This window comes from Solanum dulcamara, chromosome 6 (genome assembly GCF_947179165.1).
Source record: "Solanum dulcamara chromosome 6, daSolDulc1.2, whole genome shotgun sequence".
Lineage (NCBI taxonomy): Eukaryota > Viridiplantae > Streptophyta > Magnoliopsida > Solanales > Solanaceae > Solanum > Solanum dulcamara.
In genome coordinates this window covers 49,683,218-49,698,792 of record NC_077242.1, presented here as the reverse complement: position 1 = coordinate 49,698,792, position 15,575 = coordinate 49,683,218, and positions in this window count along the sequence as shown.

Sequence of the window (15,575 nt, the reverse complement as noted above, 5' to 3'; positions counted from 1 at the left end):
ACTCAACTGCTGGGCATTGTGTCCTTCAACATAAGCCTTTTCCAAGGCAAAAATACGACTGAAAAATATCCTTGTTCTATTACAATAAATTCTGAACTTTGTTGCTCGTATAGGCTTTTTCCGAAAGAAAACTCCCCAAGTAGAAGTAGTGCCCCTCACTAATAACCTGGAGGGTACCTTTTTCATCTTTAGTTTAACATAATAAGTTCATCCTATTGGTATCAACTCCGAAGACGTATTATGAACTTCTGTCTCATTTTCCTTTTGTTGTTTCCTGGAATGATTTGGACAGAGTTTCCTCTGTATTTCTGACTATCTCAAACCTGCACGCAGAAAATGCCAACAATGCCTCACAGGGCCAATATATATATATATTCATAACATATCACAGCCATACAGGGCTTTCAATATCATCTCATATCGCAGCCACCCAAGTCTTTCAATATTAACAATAGTATAAAATGATGGACTTACCTCATATGTCCAATTTGAACTACGTCTGTCAGACTTTTCGTCTACTTTTCCTTCTAATTTTCGACTTTACATGTCAATTATATTTCAATACCTTACCTGGCACATATCATGTAAGGAATTTCACTTCCTATGACTCGGTTCTATCGCACGATCTAATATAAAAAAAAAAAGGTAACATCCTAAATTTCTTGTAGCCTCCTGTTTATAGATGTGGAGCACAATACATCGATAAACAAGATTTTACTAGACACGGTCTGTAGACACTCCGATGACGAACTACTCTGATTCCACTTCTATCACGACCCAACCTTATGGGCTGCGAATGGGGTCTGACCTGGACCCCCGCATATGTATCTATTAGATGTAACAATCAATATAAGAACTACACATAAGAATCCCAATGGGTCATAGCATTTTCATATGATTGTAGCCTCTTTTATTTGTATCTTATCACGAAAGGGCCTGCAAGCCGACAAGGTTTCCATAGTATCTCAATGTTTACAATACATCCTGTAGACATAACTGAACAAAACTTACACATATAACCCATACACATGTCCATAGACCTTTAAGAACATTAACAGTAACATATGGCGGGATAGGTCCCCCGCCATACCCCTGAATAAAAAAATATATACACAAGAGGTTTGCTACCACAACTCGGATCCAAAGTAATGGAGCTTCTTCCAAACATGCTGAGTGTAATCCTAAGCTAGCGAACTCCCAAAACCGATGTCTGTACCTGCGGGCATGAAATGCAGCCCCCTAGAGAACGGGGGATCAGTACGATATATGTATTGAGTATATAAGCATAACATAACTGAGATAACAACTGAAATAGGGATACAGGAAACTAAGTATAACATTTAATAGGGTACTATACCTGCACCTCACAAAACCAAGTCATGTATACCATTATGTATCGTACCCGGCCCTTTATGGGATTCGGTAAACAATCATACTATCATAATAATTAGACTATCATATATCATACTCGGCCCTTTATGGGACTTGGTGAATGCTTATATCATCATATATCGTACCTGGCCCTTTATGGGACTCGGTCATACTCGGCCCTTCATAGGACTCGGTGAATAATCATGTCATCATATATCGTACCCGGCCCTTTATGGGACTTGCTCATACCCAGCCCTTCATGGGATTCGGTGAATAATGTATTAACAACATGCACGAGTAGAGTAGTGAGTAACCAAATACAATTAACTAATCATCTGAGACTCGGTATAACAATCGTCATGAACTATCATTTGAGGATCAAAATGATCACCATCATAAGTGTCCTTTAATTGCCATTTGGGGCCATATCAACGGAGTCTCAGGAGTCATACACTTTTATTCAGATAATGCCAAACGGCTTATGCAATCAGATACACTTATCATTATAGAGTCCTTAGGCATAGGAGCTCATACATTCAATTAGTATTTCACCTATAGAAGGTTTACAAGGTAATAACTCAACTATTACAGGAGTTCTAACATTCCGAAGTGAATAAGATGTATGAATCATACTCGGGGTTTTATGAATAGAATTATCCCCATATTTCATATACAAACCACTTAACACTAAGAGATGTCAAAATAAAAGAAGGTAGCTTTACATACTCATCACTTCCTAACATATGGATGGCTTGAGAAGCCCTAGTTCAATTATTGTAATAGTGCCTTCATCAAGAAGTAAAGGAGGACCGTGAATTACGCTTGGCATTTATGAGTAGATTTACCCTCAATCTCATATCATTCATTACTTAACTTGAAGATATGACAAAAGAAAGTATGAGATAAGCTTTGCATACTTATGCCAAAACATGCCAAGAGAAAGAAGGTGGCTTCATATACCTTTTATCGAGTAATCGTACCACTCTTGCTTCATCTCCTTCTGAACCTATTTAACATGAAGGTAACACTAACATTAATAACCTTCAATTTTCTAATTATCAAACCATAACCAAGCATCCATAGGAACTATTTTTTATGTGCCTTTCTCAAGTAGTGTGTTAATTAGTTAAGAAGTTAATGGAAATCGGGCAGCACCTCCCCTATAACTTACATACTCAATTAATACAGCCAACCAACAACAACAATCAGCATCTTACATACAAGTAAACCACTTCAACATTACACAACGCAAACTCCAAACAACTCGCTTAAAATTACGATACCAAAATAGGGTTTTTAATCATTAATTAGTAAAGTCTTTAACCACGCGGAACGAAGGGTTAGGTGGCTGAAACAAGCAGCACCCACATCTATTTTAGAACGTGTTCCATCCCTGCAACACACCATAACACCACCTAAAGCCTCAGCACCATAAGCACAACACCTTACTCGACTACAATTTAACTATAACGACTCCAATTTAGATTGTTTCCAACGTCAAGTATATTTAGAGAATTTTCACATATCCAGCCATATACAAGATGTTTAAAACACTCCATACAACACCATAAAATAAAAATTAAAAAGAATGACCTTACCTTATCCAAAACTTGTCAAAACTACCTTTGGAAGTTTCTTAGTGCGCTAAAAATTAGCGGACTGTTTGGGGCTGTTTGTTATCCCTTCAGTGCTGCTCCAAACCATAAATCTATATTAATAACACCTTCATTTCATCATGGTATACCCTATATAATTAATTCACAGAACAAAAGTTGGAGGTTTACCTCAAAAGGGCCAAACCCGTAGCCTCCCTCTAGCCTTCTACATTTTTCTCTCCTTCTTTTTCTTTCTTTTTTGTTGTTCTAAAGAAGAATAAAGACTTATTCAGCACCATACACACACACACACACACACATATATATATATATATATATATATATATATATATATATATATATATATATATATATATATATATATATGAGGTACATGTGGCATACCCCTTGGGGTGACACGTGGCAGGCCCCTTGGGGTGACACGTGGCATCCCTCTAGGGGTGACACGTGGCATCCCTCTAGGGGTGACACATGGCATCCCCATAGGGTGCCACCTCACGCCATGTATCCAATCATACGCTGCCACATGGAATCATGGGGTCCACCTCAAGTAGGTGTTTCACCTACTTGGTCCAAGTAGGTACATCACCTACTTGGTCCAAGTAGGTGCATCACCTACTTAGTCCGAGTAGGTTCAACGCCTCCTTCCGCCTCTTCCATGGGTTCATAATCTCGTCTCATTTTATGAACCTATGAAATCCTTGCTACACAAGCTCAACATGTAAACCAGTAGCTTAAGTATATAAGAGATCCAAGTTGGTAGCTTACACAAGTAAGTCGAGTCCCACGACTTGTTATTTTTGTCCCCCAACTCATTTCAAATCCCTATAGCCCTACTTCCAACCTTCACTCTTATGGGATATCACGTCCTCCCTTCCTCAAATTTATTTGATAATATTATAGATAATCTAGGTCACAAGACAACTTTCAAGAAGCTTACGAAGACGTTCTGAAACACAAAGGTACGGGGTATAACAGGCTAGATGTGGATCTATAAGTCAAGCCATAAAGGCAACCTACGGGTGCAACGTAGTTTGGGATTTTATGTTACAATCCAAGCTTAGGGCATAGATGTGACACGGTGAATGAGGAACCCAAAAGTACCTCAAACAAGCCTCTTAGCATTTATTAAGCCTTTCATAGGTAATGATAAAAAAACAAGCAGAAACCAAATAGTAAATCTTTAACTTATATATGTCCAACAATACCTCTAACTTTTAGATTTATCGGGGGCTAAGACAAGTCCCTAGCTCATCCTCAAATAGAATGAATTGCCATAGTAAGTGTCTAGATGTCTCAATATGTCATAAGATAGAAAGACAAAGGAGTATTGTTCCCAAAATATGGGAACTCACCAAAAGTAGATTTCAAACAAAATCTTAACTAGCCACGTAGAGGAGAACGAGCAGGAGCATCGGTCCCTACATGGTGATATCATGTAGGCAAAAGAGTCTGTGTTTGTAATTTGAATGTACTAAGTATGTAGGAATGCAATACAATGTAAAATATTTAGGACATTTATAAGGTAAACTACATAAATGAGTGCATACATGATTAATCAAGTAGATATCATTTAAATCATATATATGTCGATATGTACATGCATGAGTAATCATGTAAAAAGCATTTGAAAGGTTTATTTTGTGGGATGATGATCATAACCGACATTTAAGACCATTAGAGCTATTACATGGAATCCAATATAACCCCCTACATTGGACGGGGAGCCTACTTGCCAGGTAGAACTCTGTCAACTTCATTCATTTCTTTAATTTTAACTTTAAGGGCTTTTATCGATGCATTAGCCTAAGCCTACAAGGGCTCCTTTGTTGGCACATAGTTAATGAGACAAGGGGTTGCTACTAGGATTCCCTTACTATTCCCATAATTCCCCATTCAATGCTAATTCAATCCCACAGAAAAGTTTAATACTTCAAAATATTCATAGCATATATCTTGAGAATTAAAAATAATATATTCAGTAGAATAGCTCATTAAAACCTTTGGTAATTCATATATGCAAGAATTGTCCTTATTGCATAAAGAATCCTTCATTCATATCATTTCATCACTCTTTTATTTCATAAGACTCCCTTTTGATCATAGACATTTCTTTTATAAACATTTATTTGGAGTCAAAGTTTTCAAGTCAAACTTCATTGAAAAAATATAGTAAAACTAGGTGGGTTTAAGTCACTTCAACTTTTAAACATGTGTGTCAATGAAATTATGCATAAATACTTTGAAATCCATTAATTAAAAATCATGTTTTAAACAACCCACCATGAATTTCAAGAACCTTTAAAGAGATAAAAAGAGAAATTACTTACAAACCATAAACTCATACATATGAAATTATTTTGCATCAAAATAGACCAATAATCATTAGTTTAACCATGATCCATGCTATTAAGCAGAAATACGAATTACCCATAAGAAAATCTTACTTGAAATCAAGAGATTTAGTCGAAAGAGTTTTAGACTACATGGGTGAAAGAACCCATGGATGAACACCCACATACTGTAGAGTAACGCTTAAAGAAAATAAATATAATTTATCATATAATCAAAATAGTTTAGGCAAGAGAGTGGAAGGAATACTCTAATTGAAGCCTTACATACCTTAATATAAGATAGGTAATTAAACTTCAAATACTTAATAATCTATGCATTTAGAATCATGATATGAAAACCCATTAAGTTTCATACTTAAATTAAATAGAAGACTTTGATAATTCATTTGGGATTCATGGATGAAAGGATCCATGAATGAATATCCACATACCTTAGAGTAAAGCTTGAGAACAATTAGGTAAATAAACATAATTTATCATATAATTAAAATACTTTAGTCATGAGAGTGGTAGAAATACTCTCATTGAAGCCTTAAATATCTGGAATCCAAAGCTTTACTTAAAATCGAAGGACTTAATGAACACTCTTGAATCCTATCCCTTTTCTCCTCGCCAGAGCATTTTTTGTACTACCCGTATTATATGAACACTGAAATAGTATTTTTACATTATTTAGAACTAAAATTATATTTTGAAAATAAGTAAAGAAGTGTATAGAGACAAGAGTTGCTTGAGAAGGCTTGATGAACAAAACGGTGAAATAAGGTGGTTATTTATAGGTGTGAAGGAGGGACCTAACAATAATTAAAATAATTATAAAGAAAAATCTAAAAATTTAATGGAGGATTGTGATGTCATGGGTGATGTCGAATAGAGGACTATTGATTTCATGGGTGATGTCAAATGGTTCTAGATGTTCTATGGTTGGTGAGATGAATCTTGTTTTTACAGAATGCCCTTTTTTGGAGCTACGTTTGAACAAGATAACTTCCTAATTAGGATTTGGTTTCTTCTACAAACACTCCATTTCATCACATCACCAGGTCTTGTAAAGATTAATTTATTTGACCTACTTAGCCTCTGAATCTTAAGCAATGGTCAACAAAAGTTGTAGGTAATGATGTTGGAGTTATTTAAAAATTTAAATCACATAATTTAGACCATCCTATGAAAATTTATACCCAAAATACAGAAGAAGTATAATTTTCATCTAGAGTTAGAACACCATATACAACGTTTTTAGGGGGTGTTACACTTCAGGTTGATACTAGGATTCCCTTGGATAACTAACTACATTACCAAATCGAACCCCAACTATAAGTCCTCTCAGTGCTCACTCAATATACCAACGAAATTCATTAAAACATAGAAATATCATCATTAACTTCATCATGAAAATAATCATTAGAGTAGCTCATTAACTTTAGTGATTCATAGGAATCCCTAAACTTTGGCAAGAATTGTCTTTATCACCATCTAAATATGATTGTGTGAGAATTGCACTTATCACACCATAATAACTTTCTTGGATCATAATTGATCATCATCATAAATTTCATTATTCAATCATCAATCTCAACTTCATTTATAAAGGCTTTCTTTTAAAAATCATTGAACTCAAACAAAACTCATGTAAATCATAACTGAAAATATATTAATGCATGGGCATTCATAATTCAACTTGAAATCATGAAATAAATGTAGAATCATGCTCATAATGATCATTGATAACAACTAAAAACTTAATTGAAATATCCCAATTCAATTCATCAAAATTTGGGATAAAAGTAATTGAAATTCAAGAGATCTTTTGAGGAAACCTTAGGACTCCATGGGTGAAAGGAACCCATGGATCAATCTCCAAATACCTTGATGATATCAACTTAGAATTGAAGAGAAACCTTGATGAACTTGAACCCCTAGCATGAAATTGTAGGAGAACCTTGAGAGGATTTGCTTAGTCTTGCCTTTGGGAAATTTTGATTGATGATTTAGAATAGAGGAAATTTTGAAAGGTTGGGTAGTTATAGGCTTGAACTTGACCATAATAGAGTCTAGATTCATTGAATCAAACTTTGGGAAATGACAATACTAGCCCTCATTAATTTTGGATTTTAGACCAACGAGTTGGTCTCTACGACTTATCTTTAAGTCTACGAGTCATAGTCTTGACTCGTCTTGCATGGCATAAAAAATCCTGAGACTTGATTCTCTGAAGATGCTTCTACGAGTTATTGTTAAGACTTGTCAACTAGTCTACATGTCGTAGACCCTATCCATCCTACAATTGTGAAAAAATAGCAAAATATTGGTCTCTAAAATTTTAGTACGAGTCATCCTTATGACTCGTCAATAGGACTATGAGTCATAATGTTGAGTCGTAGGATTTCTCCTAGAAAAGGTCCTGAACTATTTCAATTACTCTCCCTATGACTCATTCCTATGAGTCATAGGAAGCTCTACGAGTCATATAGTGACTCATTGTATTGAAGTCATCCACACTTTGGGAAATTCTTCCTTGGCTCTAACTTTTTGACTTTCGGGGTTTTATAATATCTTCTCCTTGGAAACATTCATCCTCTAATGAGATTCAACTAATATTGGACAGAGACGGAAAGAGGACTATCAATCCAACATGAATTTAATGACACCTTAAAATTCATAGAACATGAGATTTTCAAACTTAACAAAAAACATGACTTAAAATCAACCTTCATGAACATGCATGCATATGAATAACATAGGAGGAACTCAATACGTAGGAGTTCAATAGATTTGAGTAAGAAAAACTTACTACCTTATGCTTGAGTAAAGGGAAAGAGATATGGGTATCATTTCATCATGTCCACCTCTGCTTCCCACATAGTACTCTCAACTTATTGATTTCTCCATAATACCTTGACAGACACAACTTCTTTGTTTCTTAGCTTCTTCACATGCCGGTGTAAGATTTCCACCAAAACCTCCTCATAAGTCAAATTCTCTTCAATACTCATATCTTCCAATGGTACAATGGAATTCTGATTGCCCACAAACTTTCTCAACATAGATACATGAAATACCGGATGAACCATAGCTAACTCAAATGGAAAATCTAACTCGTAAGCCACCTTACCCTCAATATCTTATAAGGTCCAACATATCTAGAAATTAATTTTCCTTTCTTACCAAAATGCATTAGACCCTTAATGGGTGAAATCTTCGAATAGACTCAATCATCCACCTCAAATTCAAGCTCCTTTTTCCTAACATCTAAATAGGAATTTTGATAACTTTGAGATGTCTTCAATCTGTCCCTTATGAGTCTCACCTTATCCATGGCATTTATTACCAAATTTGTACCAATCAAGGCCTTCTCACTTACTTCAAACCATCCCACCGGGAACATACATCTTCTTCCATACAATGCTTCAAAAGGAGCTATTTAGATACTAGAGTTATAATTATTGTTGTAGGAAAATTCAATTAATGGAAAATGCTCATCCCAACTTCCTTTAAAATCAATAACACATGCCCTTAGCATACCCTCTAATGTTTGGATCGTTCTTACGGCTTGACCATTAGTTTGAGGATGGAAAGTGGTACTTAGCATAACCTTTGTACCAAGACCCCTTTATAAAACTTTCAAAAATGCAAAGTGAATTGAGTACCTCAATCGAATATAATATACAAGGAAACACCATATAGTCTTACCAACTCACGAACAAATAATTTAGCATAATATTCGGCACCATAGTACGAGGCAAACCCATTACAAAGTCCATATTCACATCTTCCTATTTCCAAGTAGGAATTTTGATGTCTTGAGCCAAATCTCCCAATTTTTGACACTCAACATTCACTTGTTGGCGATTTGGACACTTAGCCATAAACTCTGCTATATCCTTATTCATGCCATTGCACCAATACACTTCCATTAAATCGCGATACATCTTGGTGGATCCAGATGAATGGAATACCATGAACATGAGCCTCATCTAATATCATTTTTCTCAAACCATCAACATTAGGCACATACAACCGGCCTTGATAATGAAGCATACTATCTACCCCTTGGGAGAAAGCCTCAATGGATTTTTTGGCAACTAATTTCTTTAATTCAACCAACATGGATCATTATCTTGCTTAGCCTTAACATCTGCTAGAAGAGACGATTCCGAACCATTTCCATAAGGATCCTTCTATCATTGGAGTCAACCAAACAAACACTGAATTGAGCCAACCTATGCACTTCCTTAACCAATTTTCTCTTGCCTTCCTCAACATGTGCAACACTTTTTATGGATAATCTACTTAGTGCATTAGCAACCAATCTACTTAGTGCATCAGCAACCATATTAGCCTTTCCCGAATGATACAACACACTTATATCATAGTCTTTTAATAATTCAGCCATCACCTTTGCTAAAAGTTCAAGTACTTTTGCTTAAACACATGTTGTAGAGTCTTGTGGTCAGTAAAGACATCCACGTGGACACTATAAAGATAGTTTCTCCAAGTCTTTAAAGCAAACACAACCATCGCTAGTTCCAAGTCATGAGCCGGATAGTTCCTTTTATGCATGTTAAGTTGTCTAGAAGCATAGGCTATCGCCTTAATATGTTGAATCAAAACATAACCAAGATAAACCCTTGAGGCATCATAATATACAATAAAACCAATGGACTCTTCCGGTAGAGTCAAAATGGTAGCATTAATAAAACAATCCTTCAATTCTTGAAAACTCTTCTCACAAGCTTTCGACCATTGGAACTTCACTTTCTTTTGAGTCAACCTAGTCAAGGCTGATGAGATTGATGAAAACCCCTCTAAAAATCTTCTATAATATCTGGCTAGGCCTAAGAAACTTTTAATATCCAAAGGGGATCCAAAGGGGACAACAGTCTAGGAAAATTCTTAACCGCCTTGATTTTCTTAGGATCTACCATAATCACTTTACCGTACAAATGTGACTAAGGAATGAAACCTCCCTTAGAAAAAACTCACACTTATTGAACTTGGAAAATAATTGCTTATCTCTTAGAGTTTGCAACACAATCCATGAGTGATTAGCATGTTCCTCTTTATTCTGAGAGTAAGCCAAAATGTCATTAATAAATACAATTACAAACATGTCAGAATATTATTTGAACACATTATTCACCAAGTCCATGAATGTCATGAGGGCATAAATCAATCCAAACGAAATAACTAATAACTCATAATGGTCATACCTTGTTCAAAATGCCATTTTGAGAAATCACACTCCCTCACCCTTAGTTGGTGATAAGTGGAACGGAGATCAAAATTAGAGAAGTAACTTGCCTTTCGCAATTGGTCAACCAAGTTATCTATCCTCGTAATTGGATATTTATTCTTGATGGTTACATTTTTCAATTATCAGCAGTCAATACACATATGAAATGAACCATTCTTCTTACTTACTAAAAAATGAGAGCACCCCATGGGGATATACTTGATCTAATGAAATATTTTGTCTAATAAGTCTTTTAATTAATCCTTTAACTCTTTTAGTTATGTCAGAGCCTTTTGGTAAGAAGGAATAGAAATAGGTTGAGTATTGGGAAGAAGGTCTATATCAAAGTCAATTTCCCTTTCGGGAGGAACACCGGGTAGATCATCGAGAAAGGCATCTGAAACTCATTAACAATAAGGACCGACGCTAGAGTAGGGGCTTCAGAATTAGTATCCCTAACCCTAACAAAATTGTAGATACAGTACTTGGATATAAGTTTCTAAGCTTTAAGGAACGAAATGAATTGACCTCTAAACCCAGAATTACGACCCTTCCATTCTAGGACTGGCTCATTTGGAAATTGAAACTTAATCACTCAAGTTATACAATCAATAGAAGCTTTGCATATGTCCAATCCATACCAATGATAACATCAAAATCATTCATATCAAGCTCAACTAGATCACATATAGTAACTTTATGGAAAATCAATAGCGAACAACTTCTAGACACTATTTTAGCCACAACCGACTCACCTACGAGAGTATAAATTGAAAAGGCTCTAACAATATTTCAAGGCAAACATCAAATCTCGGGGCCACATAAAGAGTAACAAAAGACAAATTTGGACCCAGATTAAGCAAGGCATAAACATCATAGTGAAAGATGCGTAATATACTAGTAACAACATTGAGAGTCTCCTCAGTATCTTGCCTGCCATGAAGAGCATAAACCTTGTTGTTGCATTGAACACACTTTAGTTGAACTTGGGCACCTTGTTAACTTGGCCTCCATGGGCAACTTCTCCTTGAGAACGACCAAATCTAACCCTAGACTCCTTAGCATGACAACCCGGCTTACCCCATCAATAGCATATATTCAAACCCACTAGACACTCTCTTTTGTGATTCTTTCGACATTTCTTGCATGCGGGAGTAACTTGGCAAATTATTTTAGTTAAAAAATAAAAAATCTTTCTGAAATGATTTTCGGATAACAATAAAAGTAATAATTATATAAGTAAAAATAAGTATTATCATTCAAAAAATTTTAAAAATATATTTAGATTTTTTTGTGGAGGTCAAAGATTGGGTGTCAATAATTATCTCTCTTTGACCCAGGACGATGAAAGAGTTTTTTGGGCAAAGAAGTTAACGTAATAGCCAATTTTGTCCCGACCATCAATATTCAGATGATTTTGTTTTTTGGGGATCACAAAATTGTGAAAATATTATGGATGAGCTTTGGTTTTTGAGATGCCTGTATATCTCGAATTGCATGAGAATTAGGCCAAATATAGTTCTAAAGTTATGCCAGAATAATGTGGTGTGAGTTGAAAACACCATCATTTATAAAATTGTGTCGGTATTAGTGAATGAGAAAAATGATAATAAGGGTCGTCAAGAAAAAGAACAAAATTGAACAAGTGAAGAGTTATATAAAAAAAGTGAAGTAAAATGGACCTTTAGGATGGTAAAAAAATGAAATTCAAATTCGGACTCAATAAAGAGTGAGAATATTGGGAAGAATGAAGTAAAGCCTAATCCAAAAAATTGTCCAGTATCGAGTTATAGCGAGACTGGATTTTAAGACTGGCAAGTAGATCGAAGAAAGAATATTGAAAAATAATTATAAAGTGCTAAAAGGTTTGTGATTTGGTCGAAAACTTGATGTGGGAATTTCTAGATATCCCAAATTGTGGAACATGGGCTGAGTATTGTTCGAGAGTAGATTCATGACCATTATTGGTGAATTTGACTTTCCAACAAATATCCCCAATTCACTGCTTAGAAATAGTTTCATGTTATGTTATGGTTTTCTGCAAAATTTAAACTTGATAAGACAATTAGTAAATAAATGTTAAATATAAAGCTATGTACAACAAACTCATGGAAATGATACCTCTAGGGTGTTAGTATATGAAAATGTGGCCTTGCAAGCCGTAATGATTTAATAAAATCAAAGCTTATGAAAAAATAGAGTTTTAAGGCTGATGATTCATGATAATGGTGCCTTTCAGCGATGATTAATTAAATGAGGCTTTTAACCAAATGATTTGTGAGAAATGTGACTTTTAAGTCTACAACTTATGAAAATAAGGCTTCTCAAGTCGATAATTTATAAAAATGATGTCTTTGCAAATATTGCATTTTGTGCAATGCATTTGAAGATATTTCAAGATATTTGTGCAATATGTTTGAAGATATCTGAAAGCATTTGTACAACGCATTTGAAAATATTTGAAAGCATTTGTGCAGTGCATTTAAGAATATTTATGCAGAGCATTTTAATATCATAGTAGTGCAACTGAAAATATTTGTGCATTAAGATATTTGGAAATTTCGGGAAGCTTTATTAATAAGTTTCTCAAAACATAATTTATAAGTAATTCAAACCATTCGGCGTATGATCCTTTCGATGCTGTAAATATTATTGACTTTTTTACTAGCCGATAATTCTGACAAGCCTGCATTCAAAGAAAAAATATGAGTTTCAAGGTGGTTGATTCGCATTGACTTTGAAGCTCTGACTCTTCATACTTCTTCTTTCTTCAACTTTGTTTGAAGTTGCAATCTCCGTTCATTCTAAATCTTAGCTAATAAATAACATGAAAATATTTAATTGAAAAGTTCATATTAAAAATAATAGGATAAATTATGCATATATATAGTATCAAAGAATTTCTACAAAACTCTAGATTGTGACATGTCGTGAAACGAAGCAAACATCCTTTTTATGAAGTCTTTTTTCTGCCCAATTATATCGATTGACCATATACTCTTCAATTCTCTGGATTTCTTCCTGCAATGATGTCCCTCAAAATTGTCCCATTTTGTATGAAAGAGAGATACTTGCATTCCATTATGATGAGATCAAATCATGTATAGGTTGCCCTTCGTCCCATCACATGTAATTCATGAATACAATTCTTGAAGGGTTGAAATAAAGGGATCGAACCCTCCACGGGCTGCCCTTGTATCCAACATGAATAAGACCATACATAGTTATTACATACAAAATAAAAGGGGGGAATTGAAAATTTTCTCATAATGTGACCGAAGACGATAAAGGCCTCCTACGTATCCCACGAAGGGAATCAGGCCAAGCGTAGTTCATAAATACATAACACTGAGATTATTTTTTCTAAAATTTCTACTAAGTGACTAGAGTCGATGTGGGTTTCCTACGTATCCCGCCAAAGGAATCAGGTGAGAATGTAGTTATTCAATACATACCAATATATTACACGAAAATAATATTAAAGCTTCTAGACATAATATTTCTTAACCGCATCTGAATTGACGGCTTTCGGCCATATCTTTTCATCCATTTATGCTAGAATCAATTCTCCTCCAATCAATACTCTGTGAACCACATAATGCCCATGCCAATTAGGCACAAACTTCCCTTTAGCTTCATCTTGGTGTGGGAATATTCGTTTTAAAACTAATTGTCCCGATTTAAACTGCCTCAGTCTTACCTTTTTGTTGAAAGCTTTGGCCATCCTATATTGATAGAGTTGTTTGTGAAAAACTACATTCATTCTCCTTTGATCAGTGAGAATCAACTATTCATATCATTTTTGTATCCATTTAGTGTCACGCAACTCAGCTTCTTGGATTATCCTCAGGGATGGTATCTCAACTTTCATTAGTAATACTACTTCTATTCCATAAACCAAAAGATAGGATGTTGCCGCAGTCGAAGTCCAAATTGTGGTGCGATAGCCGAGGAGGAAAAATGGTAAATCCATGTGTCGATGCTTATAATTATCAATCATCTTTCGCAATATTCTTTTGATATTCTTGTTGGCAGCCTCAGCTGCTCCATTCATCTAAGGTCGATAAGGAGTGGAATTGCGGTGAATAATTTTGAACTTCTCACATATCTCATGCATCAAACCACTATTAAGATTGGCTTCATTATCTGTTATAGTTTAATTAGGGATGCAAAATCTACAAACTATGTTATTGCGAACAAAATCTGTCAACACCTTCTTTGTCGCAGACTTGTGTGAAGATATTTCTACCCATTTTGTGAAGTAATCAATAGCTACTAAAATGAACCTGTGTCCATTTGATGCGGCTGGATCAATAGGACAAATGACATTCACGCCCCATACTATGAACGACCAAGGAGAACTAATCATATTGAGTTCATTTGGTGGAACCCAGATCAAATCACCGTGAGTTTGACATTGATGCCATTTTGTCACAAAATAGATGCAGTCTGTTTCCATGGTCATCTAGAAATATCCAGCCCGCAGAATCTTCTTTGCCAAAGTAAAACCATTCATGTGTGGCCCATATGTACCCCCCATGTATTTCTTCAATCAAATTGCTCGCCTCTTGGGAGTCAACACACCTTAATAACCCTAAATATGGAGTCCTCCTATAAAGGATTTCTCCACTTAAGAAAAAGTGATTTTCAAGCCTCCGTAGTGTTCTCTTTTGAATATTGCTTATGCCTTCTGGATAATCTCCTTCTTTGAGATACCTCACAATGTCATAGTACCATGGTTCTTCATTCAATTCTTCATCTACATGGAAATAATAGGCTGGTTGATCCTACACATTGATATTCATCGGATTTATATAATTCTTGTATGTATGTTGAATCATAGAAGACATGGTTGCTAAAGCATCTGCAAACACCTTTTGAGCTCTAGGAATATACCTGAATTCTATCTTGACATATTTCCTTCACACATTGCAAATAGGGGAGTATCTTCATATTCTTGGTGCTCCATTCTCCTTGTACTTGATGAATCAATAAGTT